The sequence below is a fragment of the Tuber melanosporum genome (assembly GCF_000151645.1).
Source record: "Tuber melanosporum whole genome shotgun sequence assembly, scaffold_6, strain Mel28".
NCBI classification, from domain to species: Eukaryota; Fungi; Ascomycota; class Pezizomycetes; order Pezizales; family Tuberaceae; genus Tuber; species Tuber melanosporum.
In genome coordinates this window covers 757,511-769,950 of record NW_003299106.1, presented here as the reverse complement: position 1 = coordinate 769,950, position 12,440 = coordinate 757,511, and positions in this window count along the sequence as shown.

Here is a 12,440-nt window from a genome sequence, read left to right as displayed (position 1 = left end):
GTTAGAGGTGGCCTGGTACAGCATGGTACGAGTACAGTCTTCACCGCAGTCGCTATGAGGCTGGGCGGGCGGCGAACAGAGCTCAGTTACTAGTAATCCTTGTAACTCTAACCTTGGCCCCCGCCTTTTTTGCGGACAAAAAATTCCCCCGTTAGTCGCTCGTCCAGTTTCGGTGTGACTACATTGAAGACTGTACGAGTTGATGCCCGAGTTCAAGCAAAGGTTTGACTAGAAACCCCCAAGTTCAGCACGATCCAGGCAGTAGGGCTCCCCGGGTAAGCAATGCCTCGCAGGAAGTCAGTCTGCGCCTCCAAGAGTCCAAGAAACTTTTGCGCTCACGTAAGTCAAATTGAAATTCCACCCGCCCATCTCTCCAAATTACTGTACACCCCTAAGGGAATAGTTTCTCTGTGTCTGGTGTGCCTGGCCCCGAAGATACTGTGCTTGAGCACTCGAGTAACTCTAAGTTATGGGTGGGAGAATCAGAAAAGTTGCGGGCCTGGGGCTCTGCTGGTAGGGATCATGTCGATCGACAAACAAAGCTTTATGAGAGAGACACAAAGGTTGTAGAAATTAGAAACCCTGATCAGTTGCATTGGTGTCTACTTTCTCCTAAAACACGAATTTTAGTGATTCTGAAGGTCGTCTGTGAGATTTAGGTAATCTCAATACAGGCGATTCGATATTATCCTAATTTTTTCATCATTAGCTTGGGATATCCTGCTATCGGTGAGATAATATGTCTGGGGTCTACTCCGGGTTCTGAATGTCCACAACAACTCAATATTTCGCATTAATTTTACACCGACCGACCGCCCACCACCCCACACCACCTTCCCTTTCGGGACCCACCCATATAACTGCTTCTGATTTTGTGATAGTTGTAAAATGGACTGCTGTTGCATATCGCCAGATATTTACCAGAGCCTGAGAACCCCGTCGGCATATAATCGCAATCTGTTTTACAAAAAAAGTTATATTACGAATGCCAGAGTACTCAATAGGGTGCCGAGGGCGACTAATGGGGTAGCGAGAACTGCCACTTCCCTCGAATAGGCAGCCCTCTTGTTTGAATTTGGCGCGACCGGTGTATGCAGGTTTCCCTAAATGAAATCGGGGTCCAGAATGTGTACTACTTTGCCGTACAGGAAAGCAGGCGTTGCGACTACAGATATTCCCGGAATCCACAGCAGCCTGTATACCGTGGTGCACTGGCTTTTGGCTCTGGTATGGGGCATTCTATGGTTCTACGATTACTCTAAGTTCAAATTTTGTGCGGTTTTCTCGTTCGCATGACGATTGCACCCATCTGCAGCAACGATCGATCCACGCACCGTATTGTTGACTGGGAGAATCCTTTATAAGCTCTTCGGCTCTTCAGAGCTTAAATATCTATCAACTGTCTTTACGTTGGAGCCCTCCCTTCTTCCGGCTCCAAGTCGCAAAACACAGATAATGTCTCCATTTAATTGCAACTGGGACAACTTCCCCGAAGAGAGTATGAATTCCTATTTAAGCCTTTGGGGGGACGCAGAATTTGCCTTCTATAACAATAAAAATTGTGGCCAGGAGCCGAGACCAGCAATTCTTCAAAGTGCCGGTAACCTGCCCGGTGCCCTCGATCTACCTCCACAGCTTGCTAGCTACGGAATGGGTGGTAGCATCGAGACCGGCCCCTCCAGCCCTACAAATTTGAGCTCTATATATACAAACCTTACCCAGGACGGGAGGTAAGCAAATAATCTCGTATTTCCTCTCCACTCCCTAAAGCCATCAACTCGGGACAACAGGCTAACAGTGTATCTCTCTTTTGATATAACAGTCCCTCTGGCTATCCCTACCAGAACCAAAGCACCCAGCCTACTCAAGCCACCAGATATGCCGGCAGTCAAACCCTCATCCACAACGACCATAAGCCCAGTTACCCACAATATTCCGGTAGACAAGAACAACAACCAGCCGGTTGTTTTCGGGGTGGGGGATTTCGCCTGGGCCTTGCCAACGGCAGCCTTTCTCCCTCTCCTCTTCCGGCTCACTGCCACCCTACGCGTCCCGGCAGGAGACAGGGCAATGTAGCCAATAACCCAAACACGGGCTCCCACGTATGCCATATCTGTGGGATACGATGCAAACGCCAGGCGGACTTGAACCGGCACCTAAAGACAGCTAGGAAGCATCGAGCTCCACGAGGACCGGTTTGCCCCGAGCTAAGCTGCAAATATACCGTGAGATTTACCCGGGTTGACAATTTTAGAGCTCATTATAGGAGGCTGCATGGAAAGAGGGATGATGAGGTAGATGTGTTTATTCAAGGGTGGAAAAATCGAGGCAGTCCCTAGTTCTTTAGTAGTGGTGGGGCTAGGAGCAGGATTGGGATCCGGGAGTATGGTGTTCAACGAAGACAGACAGGGGTAGAGGATGAGGGGAGGAAGTGTTTGTGAATTCCGTCGGAAGGGTTTGGGATAAGGGGGAGTAGGGGTTCAAGTTAATAACAAAGCCCGATGTCAAGGTATCAGTTACTGCTTATACTACGTTGTCTGTTTTGAGACGGTCATTAGTGTGCTGGAATTTCCAAGAGATTTCTCTTCTTGCAGGAAATTTCCCAATAACCACCCATCATCTTTCAGCAATACTAGAACCAGTCTGAACCCCTATCTTGGTGTCGAGGGGGGAAAAATCGGGAATTTGAGGGACAGTCAAACTGAAGACCCTTGAGGAAATAGTGATACTCGAACTTCTTCGCAAATCCTACAGCTCAACAATGGGGGAAACCGGTTACACCATTCCCATTTCTCCTAAAATCTAATTCAGCATCTTCCTCTATCGACTCTAATAGGTTTTTTGGGCGGTACTGTGTGTGGCCCAGCTACCTGCCGCTGGGATACTCAGCCACATTCGGAACTAAAGACTGTTCTGAGAATGCCTCCATGCACCTATGATACCTCCCCGTATCTCTCGGCCCGTATCATACCTACAGCCTCCTATACCCACCCACGATGCCACTCATTCAACCAGCCCCCCCTCCCCAACACCCCCCACTTTAGCCCGTTTGAGCAACCCCCCGAATCTACACTAGTACCATATCCGAAAATGCAACCCCCTTTTCTCCAATGACTAAATACTGCTCTCATACCTACAATGTAACTACCAGCCCATTCCCTATTCAAGTAGCCCGCTAGACAAGCATGTTGTCCCAGGCACAATATTCCTGCTCAAGCCGTTAGCGTCATCCATCTTAGTGATACTATCGGAAAAGACAAAAACCTAAGAGAAAATACAAGAAAATTCTCCTTATCATCACATGAGTCTCTTCCTTTCCACAATCTTCCATCAGAGTAAAACATAAAATTATTTAATCTCTCTACGATCCCACATACGGAAACGATAGGCTAACCATTCCCAGTGATTAGCAACCTCTACCCTTTGCTTCCTGCTTTCCAGCTATCCCTCGCTATCCCTTCGTCATTTCCTTTCCTCCAACTCGCCTCTCTGCATCCTTCTGAACAACACCAATCAATGCCTCCTGCGGTCTCGAATCTCATGCACAATCTTCTACCCGTCCCCCGATCTCCAATCATCAACAATTCGAACATGACTACTTTGCTAAGAAACATAGCGAGTGATAATATATGTAGCCTGGATTGGGTGCTAAAACAAGACATGGCAAGTGACATGAAAAAAACAGGAATAATGGCAATGGACAAAGCATAAGGAACAAGGGCAGAGCGCAAAGGAGGTCGGGGAACTTGGATGGGAGCTGCTGAGGAAGATATGCGGAAAACCAATTCGTCTTTTTTTCCCTCACTAATCATCCGAGCCCCAGGTGTAATTCCTTAAATGGCTGCAGTAATGTGCGCACGTCTTTCATTCGCAATATGGAGCAAGCACAAATTCCGGAGAAGCCATTCTATTGTCCATGTTCACTAGAAGTGTTCCGAATGGTCCGGTTCGTACGTCTTGGGTTTGGGGCGGGACAGACCATGGCCAACCGTCGGACTTTTTTTAGAGTGCCCGAGCGCTCTACACCCGATGGGGCAAGGCTTGTATGGGTGATGGCCCTGAGTCCCCTGCATAAAGCGGCAATCCGCCTCCCGCTAATTAGGGTCCGCCGCCGGCACCCACTGGTTGTAGAACTAGAAAGTTTGTTTCTGGGCAGAAGGGGTGTTCGCAATTAAAACTTTGAGAGTTTCTATATCAGTGTATTCAGCCTGTTTGCTTTTTCACTTCTTGGAGAACTAGGTTAGTGGTCTACCGTCCCTCTGCCCTTCTTTCTTCCTTCCCCAACCAGTGAACACCTCCGCATCGCCATGTGGGGCCTGCCATCCGGCCCAGTGATGGCTACTCTGGGTTCTTGGTAGTCCCACCCCTGGCCCCGTAGGACCTCCGGACTGTCGGGGTAACTGGATTTGTGGGCAGACTCAGCTCTTTTTTTGGCGAACAAAACCCTGAGGTATAAGTTAGTTCTTGGGCTGAAGTTATATTCGGTAGGGTAAAGTACCCCCGAAAGCACATCAAAATAAGCGATTTGACCCTAACCAAATCTTCAGTGATTTGAGAGCCTCAATACCAATTATTACCAAAATTTAGAGGTGGGGATTTAGTCCATGTCTCTTTAGCTGGCATTAATTGTAAATTAGGCATTTTACAAGCAAGAGACAGGCAAGGTGTTCAAATATTTGTGCTAAGCCTCTAAAATTGTATGGGGGCACATAGAAAATAGAAAATTCCAATTTTCACGGCCTGACCAAAGGTGCTAGGCACATCTGATCGAGTTGAAATTTGAGTATTGTGAAGTCCATATTAGGGCTTGATACCCAGAATTGATATATAATCGATTGAGGTTGACATGGCATCGTTCGTTGCAAAAATGGCCACTTTTGGAGCGAAAAGGGCAGGTGATGATAGCTTTTGTACAAAGCGTGGCCATCTATGACGTATTTTGAGCGGAGCACTGGATTCAGGAGTTTCATGTGTGTTACTATACCCTGTATACAGTGTTGAGTAAATAGAACCGGAAAAAGTGGAGAAAGATTCCGGGATCCTGGTTAGAGCTCCCGGCTGCTCAAGTCAATTGAGCAAGTTTGTTTCTGATCCTGTTCTCCAAATTTTTTTTTTTTACTGCGGGCTGTACTGTGGTGTGCAATATAACATGCGAAAGATGCAGGCTCTACAGCTATAATGCCTTAAAACCTAAAATAATTGAGAATCTCTCTGGGAAGTTGGAGCTGCCCCTCCAGGTGCGATCTGCTATACGTTTCTTTTTACAAGTCTCATTCTAGCGCTAGAAGAGGATAATTTCGCTGTCTTATCTTTTTTTGATCCGTAGGGGAAATTCTGGACACTCTAACGCCATTACCAATTATTCTAGTTGCTACAGTAGTGATTGCAAAAGCTCTTCAGGACAGTACAATAATGTCTAAACCTACCACGCTGGGCCAGGGTCGCTTATGTCGGTTCTCGCTTGTTTTATCACAGTCCCAATACAACGAATCTGACATAATGAATGCTTCTGAAGAGATTCCGAAAGCTCCTTCCTAGCCTGTGGATTGCCCAACCCCATATGCGCAGATCGGGGGAGCCTCGCACACACTTGAGTACTGCCACTGGATCCTAGAGTCACTTTGATGGAGTAATCGCATTGTGGTATCGTGATATAGGAGGTAGGAGCACATTGATGGGAATGTAACTCGGTCTGGCGTCCTAAGGGACTAGTTTATGGTGGTGTTAAGATGGGGATTGCCCAAATGTTTGCGTAGACAATGCATATTAGCATATATCCGATTGTGTATTTGTAGTTGGCCATCTCTGCTCAATACCAGTGATCCCCAGCGGCCAGTCCGCCCGGTTTTGAGTACGGCAGGGATGACCTAGGCTTTTTGAAGGATGGCCGGGCCGGACTGTGGGAAAGTGGTTTTTCTAACCTGAAGCCGGGCCTGGCCTGGGTCACTTGTAGGCGGATGCCTCAAGGGATCACATGTGTTTCATTACTAAGAAATATTTTTTTCAACAGGACTAATTGCTTACGAAATCATGCGGTTAATACATATTCACCCGGGGTGGCTAGAGATTTGTGTGAAGGATAGTATACAGTGTCTGGAGGTAGGTCAGTATATTTGGGTTACCGCGGTGGTTCAACAGTGGATGATAAAGATTTGTCTTAAATGAGATCTGTAGCACTAAGAGCATGTTTCTCCTATTATCCTGTTCCGAGGAATTAAAAGTGGAAAGCTTACAGGCTGTCCATATATATCTTCGGGTTACCTCGGCATCTGTCTGCTTTACCCGGCGTTCTGGCGGCTTTGCCTGGATCTGACAGTACGAACCTTACTTGCCAAGCCCCTCAACCGGGCGGTTGCCTGGGAACCTGCAGGCTTTGGCGTTCGGACACAATTTAAGCCGGACTGACCCATGTTCTCCTAATCATGGCTCGACTGGCTGGACCTCCGACCTGCGGGCCGGGCTATAGGTTGGGCTGGCGGCTTGGGATCACTGCTCAATAATTGCGCCGTCAGGGACAGCTCGTCCCTCTTGCTCCCCTCCACGTAAGTTGAAATATCATGCTAGTCTTCAAGGTTCCTGCCCACATCTATGTAAACCGATTAGGGATGCTATTGTCGAAGAAAACTCTGTTGATTTAAATTACCCAACGACAGAGCATGCAATTCATTTGCAAATCATGATCCCTTAGTTTGCTTGTGCATTAAGTTAAATTATTCCTTCTAAAATTCCCCATTTGATGTGCTAAGGGTAACCCTATAATAGACGGAAGCATGACCACAATCCTGAGGTAGAAGTATAGTACGAAGTACAGCACGAGGTGGAAAAAATAGTGATAATGGTTCGAAAGCTACATGTGTCACTACCATCCCAGAGAGAACGCCAGAGAGCTCTGAGCCTATCTTGCTATCAAATTTCTTCTCGCCCACTGGTGGCATCTTTTTCATAGCATTGTGGACGGCAGCTACCATATCCCGATTTTTTGTGCCACCTCTGCCCGGAGAAGGCCACCCTGTGTGGCTCTGTAGTCACGTAACTCGTCCAGCATATCCTTTGTTGAGCGACATCCGTGCTCTTCTAGCAAGCAAGCACAGATGAGGCAAAAATAATGACCGTGAGTGGCATCCCAGCATAGGGAAAAAATATTACATGACCCTGTAAGCGAGCGGGGCACTTCACAGCTCCGGGGGAAAGCAAAAATACCAAAAATTGAGTTGAGCATTGTGTGTTCAAGGTAGATTGAGTAAAAAAGATGATATCATATGTCCATGGATTGGATGTTTGTGGGTTGGGACCTTTGCCAGGAAGCCTGGAGGCTAGTGGGGTACAAGTACCTTCATCTGTGAAACTGATATACCTGGCCATTACGGAGGTAGAGCGCCTAAGTTTTGTAGGTTCCACAAACAGGGGTGTGCTTCGAGTAGGGTGTAAGGAAACCAAGTTGGGTATAGTTGCTGGGGCCAATGTTCCCAAGCGTCCAGTCCGTCCGTCTTTTGCTTAAGACGGGACGGACGCCAAGTTTCATGGCACTACCCGGAACGGACGCCGATCCTATGGTCCGTCCTTGCCTCTGCCCAGGACGGACTGCAGGGCCCTATAGGTGTCTAACTTGAATCGTGTACTAGTCAGATAGTGTTAATTGTTTCCAGTAGATCAAATAATTTTATTGCAATACAAATAGCCATATTCTTAGTCACACTAAACATTCCTCATGCCTATAGAAACAAATAGTGAGATTATACACCAAGCCCACTTAGATCAGAGCCTTGTTCTGAACCACCGGAACCTATACTCTTCCCATGCGCTATCTTTACTGCCCTATCCTCCAAATCCTTGAGCATAATCTCTATCTCAGTAATCTCCTTGTCTAAAATCAAGCCCTCTTTCTGCCAGGACTTCATAAATTGAATAGCGTCTGTAACCCCATCTCCTAACCGACTACGACGATCAGTAATAAGATTTTTGCCACTAAATTTAACCCAGTCCCAAAATAAGCCATTGCAGTATGAGAATCAATTTGTAATAATAGAACAAAGAATATATATGACCTTACCTGCTGAATGCGCTCTCTACCTCTGCACTCATTGCCGGAATACTATGTATTTCCATAGCCATATGGGCGAGCTGAGACTAATGGGGATTATTTAATCATGCAGCCCAATAAGCCAAGATATCCTAAACCTCTTCCTCCTCCTCTGCTGCCTGAAAGCGGTCGAACTGGTCACTGTCTCCTTAGGTAAGACACGCTTGTTTTTTCTGCTTCCAGCGGGAAAGTATGTCGTCCGGTAAAATCTCCAATTCAGTACTAGGTGTTTGAGTGCTGGATGGCTGGGCTGGTGTAGTATCAATATACTGCAATGTGCGGTATGCTAAAGTCCACAAGTCTTCACTCTTAGTGGTAGCCAATACTATCCAATCGAGATGGTTACGCCATTCAATTTCAAAGTACTTGAGCTTAGTTTCTTGGTCAAGAATGACAGCAGCATAGAGTGACAGCAGCATAGAGTACTGGTACTCGATCTGCGGGTGAGTAATACCTATTAACCAAGTTAGTACTACACTCTACTAGTATATCTATAAATCTTGAGTGACTATAGTTTAAGGTAAATATTACTCGCACTCAATAGTATACCCAGAAATGGATTTGTACATACAGGTCAAGAATTGCCCACGCATGGTTTATCGAAGTCAATAAGTGTGAACTGTAAATTGAGGAGTCAGAATATGTTGGAAATGGAGGACGACAGACAGGATAAAACCAGTTGGGGTTGCACCCGTAATGACTGAAAGGTGGGTGTTACGCAGCAGACTGAGTTGGCTCTAATAGTAATGAGGGAACCTTGTATTGTATGTGTGTGAAGAGTAGAGAACAAGGAGTGAGGAGAGTTTCATACAAGAGGTGAGGAGTGGAGTTTGTTGTTGACTTGAGGGTTGAGAAGGTTGAGAAGAAAAGAAAAGAAAAGAAATAGGAAAGAAATAAGGTGAAAATTTTTCACTGCTTATGCGTCCTCATCTGAGAGGTACGCACACCACTGTAGCCTCCAGTCTGAGCTATGGGTACTTAACTGCCATTTTCAACACTTCCACTACTTTAAAGGTTTATGAACCTGAAAAAGTACAATGGCATGATAAGCCTCTTGGGCAAGATCAATCCTCAACAAACTCAAGTAAATCAGTAGTACAACTGAAAAGATAAACCTCCGAAAAGAACAATAATAAAAACTAAAACAAGTCCTACAGTCTCATTAAAAACCCCTGCTGAGGAAAACCTTCGTGGGAAAAAAACATCGGTAGTAGGTAAAGAGAGTACTGTGATAGAGGACAACGAAAGCAATCAAAAGTATGTAAGAGACAAACAATCAAAATAATCCTAGACCATGAGGGTGTTTCCAGTGAGTTTCCCGGGTCAAGGCCTTGGTAAGTATATCAGCGGTCATGTCCTGGGTACCAATATGCTCAGTTAGAATTAGGCCTTGAGAGAGTGTGTCCCGCACATGGTGATACTTTGTATCAATGTGCTTAGTCCTTTTGTGAAACTTGTTGTTTTTGACCAGATGAATGGCACTTTGGTTGTCTGGATATAGGAGGAGCGGTGTCAAATAAGATGGAATGGAAACAAGTTCAGAGTAGAGGCGCCTAATCCAAATCGCTTCTTTTGGTGCCTCAGAGCAGGCAATATATTTGGCCTCTAGAGATGATAAGGCCACAATGCTCTGCTTTTTGGATTTCTATGAGACAGCGGCATTTGCTAGAAGGAAGGTGTATCCTCCTGTAGATTTCCGGTCCTCAATATCTCCAGCCCAGTCTGAGTCCATAAATCCATGTGGAGTAGTAGACCTAGGTTCCTCCTTTCAGATATAGGAAAGTCCAAGGTTCTTTGTTTGCTTTAGATACTGGAGAACCCTCTTAGCTATCACGAGATGGCTCCTCAGAGGTGATGCCAGATGCTTGCTACGAACTGAAATCAAATATGCAAGATCTGGCCTGGTACCGGTCATTGCATACATGATACTTCCTACCATAGATTGGTATCGGTGGCAGTCCTCGGGAGAGAGTCCAGGTGTGTCCGTAGTAGTAACAGATCGTAGAGCCTTCAGATCCAGAGGTGTATGGAGGCTATTACAGTTCTCGAGTCCAAATCGACGCAGGATACTGCCAATAAATCTTTCCTGCTTTACCTGGATACTCCCACTCGATTGATAGACCTCGAGACCCAGAAACTGGCATACTGGTCCTAAGTTCTTCATTTTATATTTTAGTAGTAACTTTCCCTTTACCATTTACATTTGAAAAGCTGAAGAACTTGCCAAAAGCACATCATCAACATAGAGAACAAGAATAACTGTAGGGGAGAGATAAAGATTAGAGTCACTTGTTGAAGGCTTAAATCCTATAGAGAAAAGGTTGTTGTTAATATCTTGAAACCAAAGATGGGGAGCTTCTCTCAGGCCATAAAGAGCCTTTCTTAGTCTTAAAACCTTAGATTCTACTCGATCGTAAAGATCAGGATCAAGCCACTCAAACCCCTTAGGTGGATGAAGGTAAACAACTTCATGACCTATCGGTGGATTTAAAAAGGCAGAAGTAACATCCATATGATGGACTTGCAAATTTTTCAAAACACTCACAGCCAGAAGCATACGAACTATTGTGAGGCGAGTCACTGGAGCAAATGTTTCTCCATGCTCGACTTGTTCAAAGCCTCATACAACTAGGCGGGCCTTATAATGTATTGAACTGTCAGCCTCTACCTTAGTACAGTAAACCAACTTACAACTCAGGATTGGCACAGTAGCACTCGTCAGCAACCCTGGCGTCCATGTTTTGTTGTCTATAAGTCATTTATACTCGCTACGCATTGCTGCTCCCCAATGCTCATTACTAGCAGCGTCGGCATAAGTGGTCGGATCAACCCCATGACTGCCCTCATAGTAATATATAGCAGATCTATCCTTATCAGCAAGAGCAGTCTATGCAACTTGTGATTTAAGGCGACTAGAACACCTAAGTGGGGGAATAATTGCTGGCGCTTGAGGTAGTACTGGTGCTGGCCGGGAATCCAAACACTCCGCAGGTGTAAGCTGCATTTGTACACTCTCTGCTGCAGGTGTAGGCTTCATCTCATGATCTACCACAGGGCTCGCACGCATGGGGGACTTAGTACAACCCATATTCTCAATCAGGCTTTCAGAGAGCCTAGCAGTTTTCTTGGATGTGCCAACAGTCAAAGCCTGTTCAGTAGGGGATCTCACTCCACCTACATTTATAACATGGTAGTCAACCGGATCCTCTTCATTCTCGTCAACTAAGAGAATATCCTCTGGAAGGAGAGGCTTTAAAATATCATGTCCCGAGTAATGCTCAAAGGAACCAGCAACTTTGGTCTCATCAAAGACAACATCAGAGAATTACAAAAGGTGCGTTTGCTCCAAGTCCCACATCTTCCAAATCTTGCCTGTATCATGGACATAGCCCAACATTGCATATCTCTTATATCTTGGACCAAATTTCCTCTCCGTGCGCTGTGCCTCAGGAATCAACTTATAGGCTAGGCAGCCAAAACAGCGAAGGTGTAAAAGCGAAGGCGTCTTGCCATCGAGTACTTCATTGGGACTTTTGTCTGCTAATACCCGAGAAGGTAAATGCGTATGTAGATAAGTTGCTGTATTAATAGCTTCAGCCCACAAACCTGTGTCCAGCTCTGAGTCCAAGAGTAAACTTCTTCCTTTTGTTGCTATAGTCCTTATCATGTGCTCAGACAGTCCAGTTTTGTGCTGGGTATAGGACGGAGCTGGCTCAAACAACACTCCTGATGCACGAAGAATGCCTCGAAAGAATTTATTAGAATATTCCCCTCTTCCATTGTCACATCTAAATCTGGTGACAGGGAACTGTGGAAACTGCTTTCCAATTCGGGTTATGAACTCTTGAAAACAGCTGGTAACTTCGGTAGCCTCTTTAGTTCGCAGAAAGTACACAGAAGTATAGCGTGTATAGTCATCTATGTCAAGTATAAAGTAGCGAGCTCCTGAGTACGAAGGTACCGCAATAGGCCCAGCAAGATCTGAGTGTATCCGCTCAAATGGGTGTATAGTTGTTGGAACAGGCGGGCGGATAATTTTGCGCTGCTGCTTCGCCAGTATACAAACTGTACAACCAACTAGGTCCTCTGTATCACTTGCAGATGGTTGTTGGAGAGAGTCACCTATAGCAATCTTTAAAGAGTGAAGGTTTAGGTGGGCGAGTCTGGAATGCCACAGTGCTGAAGACAACTTAGCGATAGAAGATCCAGATCTTGTAAGAAGCGCATGTGAAGTATGTATCATGAGAGGTGAGTCACAAAGTCTCCAGAGCCCATCTTGGAGTACTGCTAATCGGTTCAGTTTTCTTGCCTTTCCTATATGTTCAGTCGTTGAATGGTAGTGCCTTCAAATCTACGTTCT